Source organism: Chelonoidis abingdonii, chromosome 1 (genome assembly GCF_003597395.2).
Source record: "Chelonoidis abingdonii isolate Lonesome George chromosome 1, CheloAbing_2.0, whole genome shotgun sequence".
Classification (NCBI taxonomy): Eukaryota; Metazoa; Chordata; order Testudines; family Testudinidae; genus Chelonoidis; species Chelonoidis abingdonii.
Genome location: NC_133769.1, coordinates 115,431,870 through 115,445,380, shown reverse-complemented (window position 1 = coordinate 115,445,380; position 13,511 = coordinate 115,431,870). Strand labels below are relative to the sequence as shown.

The following is a 13,511-nucleotide window of genomic DNA, read 5'->3' as shown; positions in this document are numbered from 1 at the left end:
CTTCCTTACAGAGAAAGGAATCAGCATATTCAGAAGGAAATTCAGATGCATGACAGATATTTGTTTCACATGACCAAGAGAGTAGATCTAGGAACTAACTCTCTCTAGGTCCTTATAAACCATACCCATCACCATAGTATAATCTGAAACGGATAGTACATTTACACCCTGGAGAGTCTAATACAGTTTTATTATATTTATAATATTCCTATATTATAGCAAACATAAAACTCTCAAAGATCCTTACAACATTACAGCTAATATTCCTTATGACTAAGTCATGAACTCTTTCACTGGATTCTTATCCCATTTGGGCAGAGATTCCAGTTTCTTGGAGACTTCCACCTTAATAGACCACCTCCATGTCCTAAAGAAAGGGGCCAAATTCTTCTTCACTCGCTAAGAGAAATTTCTCTGCCCACCGGTTCATCTTGGAAAGGCTGTCTGTTGAGATGTTAGACATTTTCTGGTCATCTGAGAAGAGCCGAATAAAGGGTTCCCAGCCAAAGGCTTCCTGCAGCTAGGAGGCAAAAGGAGCTGCATTAAAGCTGTAGCCTATGCCCCTAAATTAAGGTTAACTAAAGCCATTGCACCTCATCCCACCTCCTGAACATTCATGATCAAGCTTCCATTTACACCTCATGAACTCCAATGGTTACCATATCTCTGAGTATCTAGTTCTTTGGTCACTATCATCTTGGGGGTAAAGCTATTGAAAATAAGCTTCAGTGTTCAGAGTTAAATAATCAGGAGGGACCTTGAAAACTGTTCTACTCTGAAAAGTGACTCTCAAAGTGGTATCTTGGGTCTCTGTAGTTCATGTGACACACAAGTTTCCAAATCAGGCATGCTCAGTTTATAAACAAGATGAGGTTTATTTGAAAAAACAGCCCTGAAAAGTCATCCTGAGATCTGGGACACACCTGGGTTCTTAACAGTTTGCGTATCAGCAGTAATAAAGGCTCTGCAGACTGAATTAGGCCCCCACTAACATCTGTGCAACACCATTGTTTTCAGTGGATTTCAGTGTGTGTAAGCGAGTCACACAATTCTATTTATGATGCACAAGGAAGTATAGGAAACAGCTAGTATTCTCTTGGCTAGATGGGGTCTGCAGAACTAACAGGAGTAAACAGTTTTCTCACCAAAGTGAATGGGTATGCTCTAGCAGTACATCTGTGAAGTAAGAAGGGTCCATTTTCAAATGAGTCACCTTCCAGAGTGGAGAAACACTTCAGTTTGCATATTTTAATATGCTGATTGGTGTGTATGTGCCAGCATTGCCTTCTATTAAACAGTGTGTCAGAATTGCTCAAATATGTGACTATAGCATCCTCTAATGGCCTTAGGCCCATAATAAATAAGCCATACAGTGAACAGATTCTCATTTTATCTGAAGTTCAGTACTCAGCTTGGAGAGGTCTCTTCTTTTTCACCTGTTGCTAGACCAGTGAATTTACTGAATGGAGCGTGCAGCTGGGCAGCCCGTGACTCAAAGTGTTGAAAGAGGGGTGGAGTGGAAATCAATGTAGCCATCTGGGAAGCACCGCATGAAACAATCCCTTTCCTCAGGATCCCATTATTACTCCTGGGGGAATTCTGCGTCACTGTGTGCATGCAGAATTCATGGCCCCTGCAGATTTATTTGCTTACCCACAGAAAAATGACTTCTGATGGGGAAGCAAAGGAAAGCCACAAGAGCAGTCATGCCCCCACTTCCTGGCAGTGCAGACAGATCAGTTTGGGCACCCAGAGCAGCTGGTAGAGACATAAATCACTGCCTAGGAGGGGCTGGGTAGAGGGTGGGTGGGTTCCCTCAGGCAGAGGAGAATGTAGCTGCCTGCCTGCTTAGTGAATTGTTCCCATTGTTCTTAGTGAATTCCCCCAGAACTATAAAACAGATGTAAAAATTTTAAGGCTCCTTTACATTGCCAGAGTGGTGTAAAGGAGCCTTATGGTAAAGGACAGGATGGCCTTATAGTAAAGGACAGGATGGCCTTATAAATGCTTATGGAGCTTTAGTGATTAGAAATGATCTAAATTTTTGGACTGAAAAAATTTCCTATTAAAATGTGCTCCAAGAGCTGTTTACTACTGACCTTTCTGGAGATGGTCAGTAGTCAATATAAATTATGAGTTTGAGTCCCCAACCCTCACTTGCTCTTCAGTTGCCAGTGATGTAACACTGAGAATATGCCTGCATATTTGTTGACTAATAATAGAAGTAAAGGGTCAACACTAGCTACGTTATTATTATTATTAGATAGAGAGGGTTATGGGATTCCCTCTAATGCTCCTGCCAGGGTATACCCCACCAAATCTGAATTCTGGGGTACAGATGTGGGGACCCACATGAATGACCCCCTAATCTTATCTTTTAGCAGCTTAGGTTAAAAGTTTTCCAAGGCACAGTCTTCTGCCTTGGACAGATATTGCTGCTACCACCAAATGATTTTCACAAATACTCAGGAAAGGGTCACTTGGAATCCCAATCCCCCCAAGCCTCTTCACCCCCTTTCCTGGGGAGGCTTGAGAATAAAATACCAACCAGTTGCCTTAGCAATGTGAGCACAGACCAACCCCTTGTCTAAGGACTTTGGAATCAAAGGATTCTTTAAAAAAAGGTAAAGTTTATTAAAAACAAAAACATCTGAAAACTCAGCTTCAGGGATTAAACACCAAAAATAACTTTCTTGGGGTTTAGCTTAAAGGTTACAAGCGAAACAAAAGCACTTAGGGATAGCACAGAGGAATTCACAAACCAAAACACCGAAAAAGGTTCCTAATTACATCCATCCTAACTTTTCCTGTGCCACTTACATATCTGAGGTTCCAAATGAGGAGTTTCTAGTATGACGCTGATGATTTCCCATACCTGGCTTAAAGCTTACAGCTTGTTGCTCCCTTCCTCTCCGTCCAGCCCAAGAGACAAAGAATCCTCCCTCCCAGGACCGGCGCTACAGTTTTTCGCGCCCTAGGCGCCTGGCCATTTCGCCACCCCGTGCGCAGCTCCTGCGGCTCCGGTGGAGCTACCGCAGCCATTTCTGCGGAAGGTCTGTTGGTTGGCAGCTCCAGTGGAGCTGCCTCAGGCATGCCTGCGGGAGGTCCACCGGAGCCGCTCGGGACCAGCGGACTGTCTGCAGGCATGCCTGTGGCAGCTCCACCGGAGTCGCGGACCAACGGACCCTTCGCAGGCACGACTGCGGTAGGTCCACCGGAGCCACCTGCCGCTCCCCCCCAGCAAAATCCTGCCCCCCGAAAATTCTGGCCCCCTAGGCGATTGCCTAGTTTGCCTCAATGCAACTACCAGCCCTGCTCCCCCCTAGCAGCAGTTTTTCCAATTTGAAAGGGTAAAGCCTCCCTATTGAGTCCCCTGGTCAGGTGCCAAGTCGGGTTAAGCTTCTCTTAACCCTTTACATTAAAGCAATTAGAGTACAGCTGCTAAGAAGGATTCTATAGCTACTGACTGGCTGAATGTCCATAAAAGGGAGCTACCTCTACTTATTTAGCACATGCCCCCTAAATCACAGACAGTGCTGGCCAGCCTGGTTTAGGTTGGGTCCACGGTGGCTGAGATTTCTTACCAAAGAAATCAACAATATTTTCCACATTTCAAGGATGGAAATGACTTAGACTACAAGGACAATTTTAACCAGCTGATTCTGGGAACCCTTCCTGGGTGAACCACTTTGTTAGAGGCCCCTGAAATGTGCTGCATCTCCAAGTCAAAGTCTTGAAGAGCTAAACTCCACCAAAGAAGTTTTCTGTTAGTCTTTTTTGACTGTATGAAGCCACTTCAGTGCAGCAAGAAAAATCATGAAGCAGGTCCTCAAGGAATCAATTCTGAGCACTTAGAGGACAGGAAAGTGATCAGGAACAGTCAGCATGGATTCACCAAGGGCAAGTCATGCCTGATTAACCTAATTGCCTTTTATGAGGCGATAACTGTCTCTGTGGATGAGGGGAAAGCAGTGGATGTGTTATTCCTTAACTTTAGCAAAGCTTTTGATATGGTCTCCCACAGTATTCTTGCCAGCAAGTTAAAGAAGTATGGGCCGGATGAATGGACTATAAGGTGGATAGAAAGCTGGGTAAATCGTTGGGCTCAATGGGTAGTGATCAATGGCTCCATGTCTAATTGGCAGCTGGTTTCAAGCAAAGGGTCCCAAGGGTCGGTCCTGGGGCTGATTTTGTTCAATATCTTCATTAATGATCTGGAGGATGGCATGGACTGCACCCTTGGCAAGTTTACAGATGACACTAAACTAGGAGGAGTGGTAGATACGCTGGAGGGTAGGGATAGGATACAGAGGGACCTAAACAAATTAGAGGATTGGGCCAAAAGAAACCTGATGAGGTTCAACCACAAAGGACAAATGGGCAGAGCCCGCCACGAGATGGAAGAATCCCATTACTGTTCAGACTAGGGACCGAATGGCTAGGCAGCATTTCTGCCAGAAATGAACCTATGGGTTACAGTGGACAAAAAAGAAAGCTGGATATGATCAATAGTGTGCCCTTGTTGCCAAGAAGGTGGCATTTTGGGCTGTATAAGTAGGGCATTGCCAGCAGATCGAGGGACGTGATCATTCCCTCTATTCGACATTGGTGAGGCCTCATCTGGAGTACTGTGTCCAGTTTTGGCCCCACACTACAAGAAGGATGTGGAAAAATTGGAAAGAGTCCAGTGGAGGGCAACAAAAATGATTAGGGGGCTGGAGCACATGACTTATGAGGAGAGGCTGAGGGAACTGGGATTGTTTAGTCTGCAGAAGAGAAGAATGAGGGGGGATTTGATAGCTGCTTTCAACTACCTGAAAGGGGTTCCAAAGAGGATGGATCTAGACTGTTCTCAGTGGTAGCAGATGACAGAACAAGGAGTAATGGTCTCAAGTTGCAGTGGGGGAGGTTTAGGTTGGATATTAGGAAAAACTTTTTCACTAGGAGGGTGGTGAAGCACTGGAATGGGTTACCTAGGGAGGTGGTGGAATCTCCTTCCTTTAGAGGTTTTTAAGGTCAGGCTTGACAAAGCCCTGGCTGGGATGATTTAGTTGGGGATTGGTCCTGCTTTGAGCAGTCTGAGTTGGCAGCAACAAGGGCCGGGTTCAGTATCCAGGGGTTCCGTTTCAATAACACAATGCAAAACCGGCTCGAGCCCCCACCCAGTGACCTGGGACAATTACATACCACCCCCCCCCCGGGCCTCTAGGAGGCAATACTTCCCCACTCGCAAGCACGGAGTCTGAGTGTAGCAAAATCCTTTTAATAAAGGAGGGAAACAATGCGGCATCACATTGGAGAAACACCACAAACAGGATTATAACACAAACCATAAGCAAAAAACCCACCTCCAAGTACGTTTGGCAATGTCCTTTTCCCCTTAGGGTCTTAAGTCCAATCACCCCAAAGTCCAACAACCCAAAAGTCTCTGGTCAGTGCCACCCAGAGTTCAAAAGTTTATCTGCAGAGTTTTACCCCCCAGCCTGGGTGGAAATGGGGGGGGGGCACACACAGGGTGTTAAGGGGCACCTTACGTGGGCCAGGGCCAACTGCTCTGCCTCTCCGTGGAGTTCTGCTGCAGCCTTCACCACGACCAGCTCCACTACACCAGCTGTGCTGCTCCTCCAGCCGACCCATGAGCCCACTCCAGCCATCCCCGCAAACCGCTCCACTCCACTCACTGTTCCATGGGCTGCTCCAACATGCTGCAAACTGCTCCGCTCTGCCAGCCACTTAGCGATAGATCTTCAGGCTCCCCCACTAGTTAACACAGCACTCAGTGATCTCAGCTCAGTAAGCTTAGCTCTTTTAGTGAGTGATTTCAGCTTGTAGTAGGGGAGCCCCGGTGCTGGTGCACACCATTGGCCCAACATGAATTCAGCTCAGCAGCCTCTAGATGGACTCCTAATGGAATCAAAATTAGCTCTACTCTTCAACAGTGGAGAGAGGAGGATGTGCAATTGGTGTTCCAGGCCCTCAAAAGGGGCCCATACCATCAGGTACACACACCAGTCCCCAACCTCTCTCATTCACTGGGTTTTGGCACCCATGTCCCTTGTCTAGCAAGTGCTACTTAATTGATTGAGACATCTCTGTCATAAAGCAGTCTCATAGTTCCTCATTCACATAATCAGGGTGACAACACTTTATTCCTCCTGCCCCAATAACAAAGAAATTGGGGATCCCAGAGCTGTCAAAATAACCATCCCAGGCTGCCATGGGCTATGCTAGGTAGGGTGTGTGCGCCAATGCAAATACCTAAAATTCCTTTTCACACTCACCATAATTCACCACCAGATGTCAGGGGTAGAGCTCATCCTGACTCTGCTTACATTTGGATAGCCTTTACTTTGGCCTGTAGGGGGTTGATAGTTCTTGGTGTCCAAGATACGTCACCCTGTTTAAACCTATTTGACACTTTTTGGCCTTAACGATTAATCTTGCCTCCTTTATGTGCTGGAAGACATCTTGGAGGTGTTCCAAGTGTTCTGCCCATGAATCTGAGAATATGGCCACATCGTCAAGGTAGGCAACTGCAAATTCCCCAAATCCAGCCAGAAGGTTATCCACCAGTCTCTGGAAGGTGGCAGGTGCAGTCCAAAAGGGAGCATGTTGAATTCATACTGCCCGACATGGGTGATGAATGCTAACCTGTTTTTGGCTGCATCATCTAGCAGCACTTTCCAGTACCCCTTAGTTAAGTCTAAGATAGAGATGAACTGGACACGTATCAGTTTCTCCAATAGCTCATGTGTGTGTGGCACTGAATAGTCTTCTGGGAGAGTTACAGCATTTAGCTTATGGTATTCCATGCAAAAGCGGATTTCCCCATCTGGCTGGGGAACCAGAAACACTGGAGAGGCCCATGCACTCTCAGAGGGGAAGATTACACCCATCTGTAATACGTCGTTGATCTCCCTTTTTATTACAGTTCTTGCTTGAGGAGCCATCCGGTAGGGTTCGACTCTAATTGGGCGAGCATCACCTGTGTCAATGGAGTGGTACACCAATTCTCTCCATCCTGGGGTGGCTGAAAACATCGGCGCAAAGCTGGTATACAGCTCCTGGATTTGCTGCTGCTGCTTATGCCCGAGTGTCACAGAAAGACTCCCCTCTTCCATGCCACTGTTGCTTTTCTATTTATGGTAGACTCCTTCAGGTCACTCAGCATCGTCTCTCTCCTAAGCTGTAAACTGGAGAACCTTGATTTCTCAGGAATAAAAGGGCTTTAGAGAATGAACATGATATATTTTAGGTTTTAGGGTACAGTCTGGGAACTCCATGAGGTAATTAACAGCATCAGGCACTCTTGGGCCATAAATGGTCCCTCCCATGACACTTCCATCTTATTGGCCTGGAGTGCTTTCAGGACCATTATTTGGTCACCTACTCTGAAGGAACGCTCTCTGGCATGTTTATCATACCAGGCCTTTTGCTCTTGCTGAGCATCCTGTAGGTTTTCCTAAGCAAGGGCTAGAGTGTCTTTGAGGGTGTTTTGTAGGTTGGTTACAAAGTCCAAAATGTTAGTTCCTGGAGAAGATGTAACCTCCTCCCATTGCTGCTTCACCAACTATAATGGCCCCCTAACTTCATGGCCTTAAACAAGTTCAAAGGGCGGAAATCCCAAACTGGGATGTGGCACATACCTGAAGGCAAAGAGCAACTAATGTAACACTAGGTCCCAATCATTGGAGTCCTCATTTATGAATATACGTATCATGTCCCCCAAAGTTCCATTCAACTTCATCACTAGGCCATTTGTTTGATGATGGTAAGGGGTGGCAACAAAGTGGTTTACCTCATGAGCTTCCCAAAGGCATTTTATGGTCCCTGCCAGGAAGTTAGGTCCCAAATCCATAAGGATGTTGGAGGGCCAACCTACTCTGGCAAAAATGTCTGCCAATACCTGGCTCGTATTTTTTGCCCTGGTGTTGCTTAGAGCTACTGCTTCCAGCCATACAGGTGGCAAAATCCATGAAGGTCAGTATGTACAGCTTTTCTCTGGGTGTCTTCTTAGGGAAAGGACCCAGAATATCCACAGCTATACACTGAAATGGAACCTTAATTATGGGGAGTGGCTGGAGAGGGGGCTTGACCTGATCTTGGGGCTTTCCCACCCTCTGGCACACCTCACAAGACCAGAAATAGGTAGAAACATCCTTGCCTATTCCGTCCCAGTGGAATGACTTTCCCAAATGATCTTTGGTCCTATTCATCCCAGCAGGGCCACTAGGGTGATGATGGGCTCAGCTCAAGAGCTTTTCCCTATACTTAGTTGGAACTACCAACTGTCTTTGAGGATGCCAGTCCTCCTTATGTCCACCAGAAAGGGTCTCCTTGTATAAGTCCTCCTTCTACAACAAATCTGGACCTATCAGAAATGCTGAGAGGTGGTGGGCTGCTCCGTGCCACTGTCCAAGCTCCCTGGAGGCTTTTATCTGCTTCCTCCTCTGCCTGGAACTGCTCCCTTGATGCTGGAGACAACAGTTCCTCGCTGAGTTGTGGACTTGGCCTTGATCCCACTGGAAGTGATGCCGGTGATGAGAGTGTCTCCATTGACTGTGACTCACTCTCTGCTGGTGCACTAGGTTATATTTCAGGCTCCAGTTGAGCTTCTTGTGCAGGCTTAACTGCTGCTGCACCCTCTGTTGCTGGCTCCCCTGACTCTGGTGAGGTTGCAAGCACTGGATCTGGTGCTGACTGCTCTGCCAGTTCCAGTCCTTGGGCTGGTTTTGGCTGGGTCCCAGGAACTGGATCTACAACTGCTGTCATAGACTCTGGTCTGCAGTCTGGTTCCTCCACCTCTGGCTGGGTCCCTGGGCCTGTGGTATCTGGGGACTCAGACTGGGCCCTTGTAGAAAGCTCAGGAATGGAGTTAGGTGTGGAGGTCTGTTTAGCTTGGCTGTGGGTGACCATCCCCACCCTTTTGGTTAGCCTCACATGATTGGCTAGGTTTTCTCCCAGCAGCATGAGAATGGGGTAATAATCACAGACTGCAAAAGTCCATATTCCTGACCAGCCCTTGTACTGGACAGGCAACTTGGCTGTAGGCAAGTTAAAAGAGTTAGCCTTAAAGGGTTGCACCATCACTTGGGCCTTTGGGTGGATGAATCTGAGGTCCGTTAGGGACTGGTGGATAGCTGACATCTGTACTTCAGTGTCCACCCACGCAGTAATCTTCCTCTCGCCCAGGGGCAACTCTAGACATTTTGCTTCCCCAAGCACGGAGGGCCTGCTAGTCAAAGCCGCGGGACCAGCGGACCCTCCGCAGGCAAGCCGCTGAAGGCAGCCTGCCTGCCGCCCTAGCGGGGACCGGCAGAGCACTCCCCATGGCGTGCCACCCCAGGTATGCGCTTGGAGTGCTGGTGCCTGGAGCCGCCTCTGCTCCCACCTATACTCACAGTTTCCCTCCACTCTGGGGGAATTTGGGAGGCATCTGGGCTCAAAGGCTCTCGGTGGGACCCCCGGGGTGAGTAGTTGCAGTTGGCCTTTACATGCCCCAGCTCATTACATTTGAAGCATTGCCCAACTGATAGGGGGCTGGGGTGAGGTGAGTTGTTAGAAAATAGGGTGGTGGAACGAGAGGGCATCTGGGGTCGTCCTGGCTGTGTGGAGGGCTTCTCCCTGTGAGGTGGGGTTTTGGGCTGACCCCGATGGTGGGGTGTCATCTCGGGTTGCTCCTTCTGGTATCCCACCCAACTGCTACTAGCTTTCTTTTTCTCCTCTGCTTCCACTCATTTATCTCCGATTTCCCCTGCCTTGATTACAGTTTTGGGCTTCCCACGTAGAATATATCTTTCTATTTCTTCAGGAACACCATCTAGTAACTGCTCTATTTCTATTAGGAAAAGGAGATTTTCCAGAGACTTAACTTTTGCTCCTGATATCCCTGCTTCACAATTTTTTTCCAATGTGGCAGGCATGTCGGGGAAATGGCACATCTGGTTTCCACCTTAGGGTTCTGAACTGCTGACAGGCATGCTCGGCAGTTGGCCAGAATTAGGATGGGGCTTTTTGTTTAAAAAGTTGACACTCATTCATGAGTTCTTTAGGCAGTGCAGCTCTGCTAAGTGTCCACTGAGTTGTGGCTTCAGCTCTACCATGTACTGGTTTGTAGAGATACTGAATCCAAGGCAGACCCTTGGAAATTTTTCTAAGAAGGCTTCTGTATCATTGCCTACCTTGTATGTGGGAAACATTTTGGAATGGGGAGCGGTACCTGGAGTAGGGTTGTTAAGCCTACCTGGGTGGTTCAGGGCATTTGCCTGATCCAGCTTAGCCTTTTTCAGTTCCATTTCTAAGTGCATCTTCTCCCTCTTCTCCTCCATTGCTAGGTGCTTCTCCTCCCTTCTCTCCTCCACCTCTATTTCTAAGCGCCTCATCTCTGGGAAGAACTTCCTGTCTTCCACAGTTAGAGCTCGGTCTGGGTTAAGGGCCTCCTTCCATCTTGGCACCTGGATCTCAGGTTAGGGAGGGCTGACCATCCCTGCCAGGGAAATCGCCAATCCCACAGCCTGTCCCAACAGTTCTGCCATGGGGTTGGATGGCTGGGTCTGATCTGGGTCCGTCTTCTCCCAGACGTGTCTCTTTAGGAAGACTGGTTACTCTAGGGTTTCGGTGCCTGACCACAATTTCATGGACTAGGCTGTTTCTTGCCCTAATCTAGCCTTGCTATGAGAACTAGAGAGAAAAAAAGCTGCTCCACACCCAGCAGTTTTTCAAATTTGAAAGGGTAAAGCCTTCCTATTGGTTCCCTGGTCAGGTACCAACTCAGTTTAAGCTTCTCTTAACCCTTTACAGTTAAGGCAATTAGGGTACAGCTGTTAAGGAGGATTCTATAGCTACAGACTGGCTGGATGTCCATAAAAGGGAGCTGTCCCCCCTTATTTATCACAGCTCCCCATTCCCATTCTCCATCCATTGTACTGTAATTGAAATAAATTACCAAAATAATTGAAACTAGCTGGACTGTAGTGCAGAATTTTGAAGAATTTTAAATACTGTGTGCAGAATTTTTAATTTTGGCTGTAGAATTTAAGATTCTGGCACAGAATTCCCTGAGGAGTACATTATGGAGCTCTCCATAAAGGGCCTCACACTCACAGAAAGATGAGAAAACTGATAAAATGCCACTTTGTGGAACCAGTGAGATCTAATCAGGGAGCCATTTTTGTAGAAGCAGTTTCATAAGAATGTCTGACTCCATTCTCCCCATCTCACCTACAGGTAGGTCTCCAGCACAATCCAGACAGTTTAGTCCTTTAACCAGGTCCCTTTTTCAAGCTAACATCTGGCCCTCTCCCTCTGGCACCCCAGGTGAAGCTCTGCATGACCTTTCTGTCTGGGAATCCCTAGCACTTCCTCATGCACATAGACAGAACAGAGGTTGCAAGTGGCCTCAGTGGTGTGTGGAGGGGGAATTGCCAGCTTCCCCACAACTGGTGGTGTCCCAGCTCATGACTGGGATCCCACAGAACCAGGGCCGGCTCCAGGCACCAACTCAGCAAGCAGGTGCTTGGAGCAGCCCAGGGGAAGGGGCAGCACGTCCGGCTCTTTGGCAGCAATTCGGTGGCTGGTCCCTCAGTCCCTCTCAGAGGGAAGGACCTGCCGCTGAATTGCCAAAGAAGAAAGCAGCAGAGTGGAGCAGCTGCCAATTGTGATCGCGGCTAACCCCCTCTACCGCTTGGGGCAGCAAAAACCCTGGAGCCGGCCCTGCACAGAACAGTGGCTTGTATGTGTTCCATGTTCACTAACTCCTTCACTGAATCCAAATGGCACATGATGGGGAACCCAGCATGCATTGAGCCTGGTAGGATGAGATGGAGCTAACAGCCCATAGGGGAACTCATTTAAAAACTGTTACTTTATTACAGGCTTTAGAGCTATAGAACAATTCACAAGTAGTAATTGATCTGGCAAATTCAAGCCCTTGTTCTGCTTGTGAGCTATCCTAAAGCAGGTTGTGGTTTCCTCACATTTTATTTGACAAGTTAAATTATTTTTAAACACACGGTTTGGTGTATTTGATGCTCCACATTCACACACTGATCCATGTTGCTTAGGTAAGTCACATGGTTTTGTTTCTATTTCTCTCTCCCCCACATTCCTCAAGTAATGCACTTCTGGTGAGAATACTTGCACATGGGTTTTAAAAACTCAGTTTTCACAAATACTGGCTCATGCCACTCAGATTTGTTTTCCATGAGCATTTACCAGTAATGCTTGCTCCACTATTTGTGAGACAAGCAAACGAGAGAAGCACAGCAAAAGAATTCAACACAGAAAAAAAAAGTTCTTTGGAGCAGGGACCATCCTTTTGTTCTGTTTTTGTACAGCGCCTAGCACATTGGGGTCCTGGTCCATGACTGGGGCTCCTCAGCAATGCAAGTAATAATAATAGAAGCATGCACATTAAAAATTCCCTCCTGCTCCCAAACAAAACACTCCATTACACACCCAATTCTCCCTGTGGGGAGAGGATGAGAGAACAAGCCACCTGTGACAACTATTAGCAATGCACTACTGGAAGGTGCCTGATTACTAGGGTGATGAGGGTGGTATTAGAACAGAATTCATTAAGACATTACAATAAATGTGTGTGGAAAAATATTTAGGGTTAGGTGAATACCACAAATCTTAGTGTTTTCTTACCATATTATACCCACCTCCCTAAGTGCTTGGGTGGGTGGGAGGTGCACTCTAGAAAAAACCTATTTAAATGTGGTCTATGAGCATCAGAAACAATGACAAATTCTATTGGCCCTGCCTTTTAGTCAGGACAGCAAGAGGCAAGCCCAGAGGAACCTTAGGATGCATACAAAGATTGAATGACTTGCCCCAAAGCTACACAGTAGGAGACTGGAATGAAAGAGCTCCTAGTCTCCAGCTCAATTGTCTGCGGTGCAGGGCTACTCAACTGCCTTTTATGACAGTAGGTTATACTCACCAGCTGAGATCTAGACTGAACATCTGCTACAAACCTTTCTGGCCAAGGAAACTTTTGCAGTGCTGCTGCCAGCTTAGCTACAGCTGCCATTGTTGACCCTGTGAAAGCGGATAAAGGCCCTGGGTTCTCGGCCTGGTGTACGCTACGCGTTTAGCAGTGTTAAACCGATTTAACGCTGTACCCGTCCACACTAGGAGGCCCTTTATATTGATATAAAGGGCTCTTTAAATCGGTTTCTGTACTCCTCCGCAACGAGAGGAGTATGCCAAAATCGGTATTACCATATCGGATTAGGGTTAGTGTGGCTGCAAATCGACTGTATTGGCCTCCGGGGGGTATCCCACAGTGCACCATTGTAACCGCTCTGGACAGCAATCTGAACTCGGCTGCAGTGGCCAGGTAAACAGGAAAAGCCTCGCAAACTTTTGAATTTCATTTCCTGTTTGCCCAGCGTAAAGCTCTGATCAGCACGGGTGGAGATGCAGTCCCAAATCCAAAAAGAGCTCCAGCATGGACCATACGGGAGATATTGGATCTGATCGCTGTGTGGGGAGACAAATCTGTT

At 47.3% G+C, this 13,511-nt stretch overlaps 1 pseudogene; it reads right to left on the bottom strand.

Moving 5' to 3' along the window:
• Positions 1 to 273: 273 nt before the first annotated feature.
• LOC116815446 (TRPM8 channel-associated factor 2-like) overlaps positions 274 to 13,511 on the bottom strand; it is a 23,409-nt pseudogene continuing 10,171 nt past the window's right edge.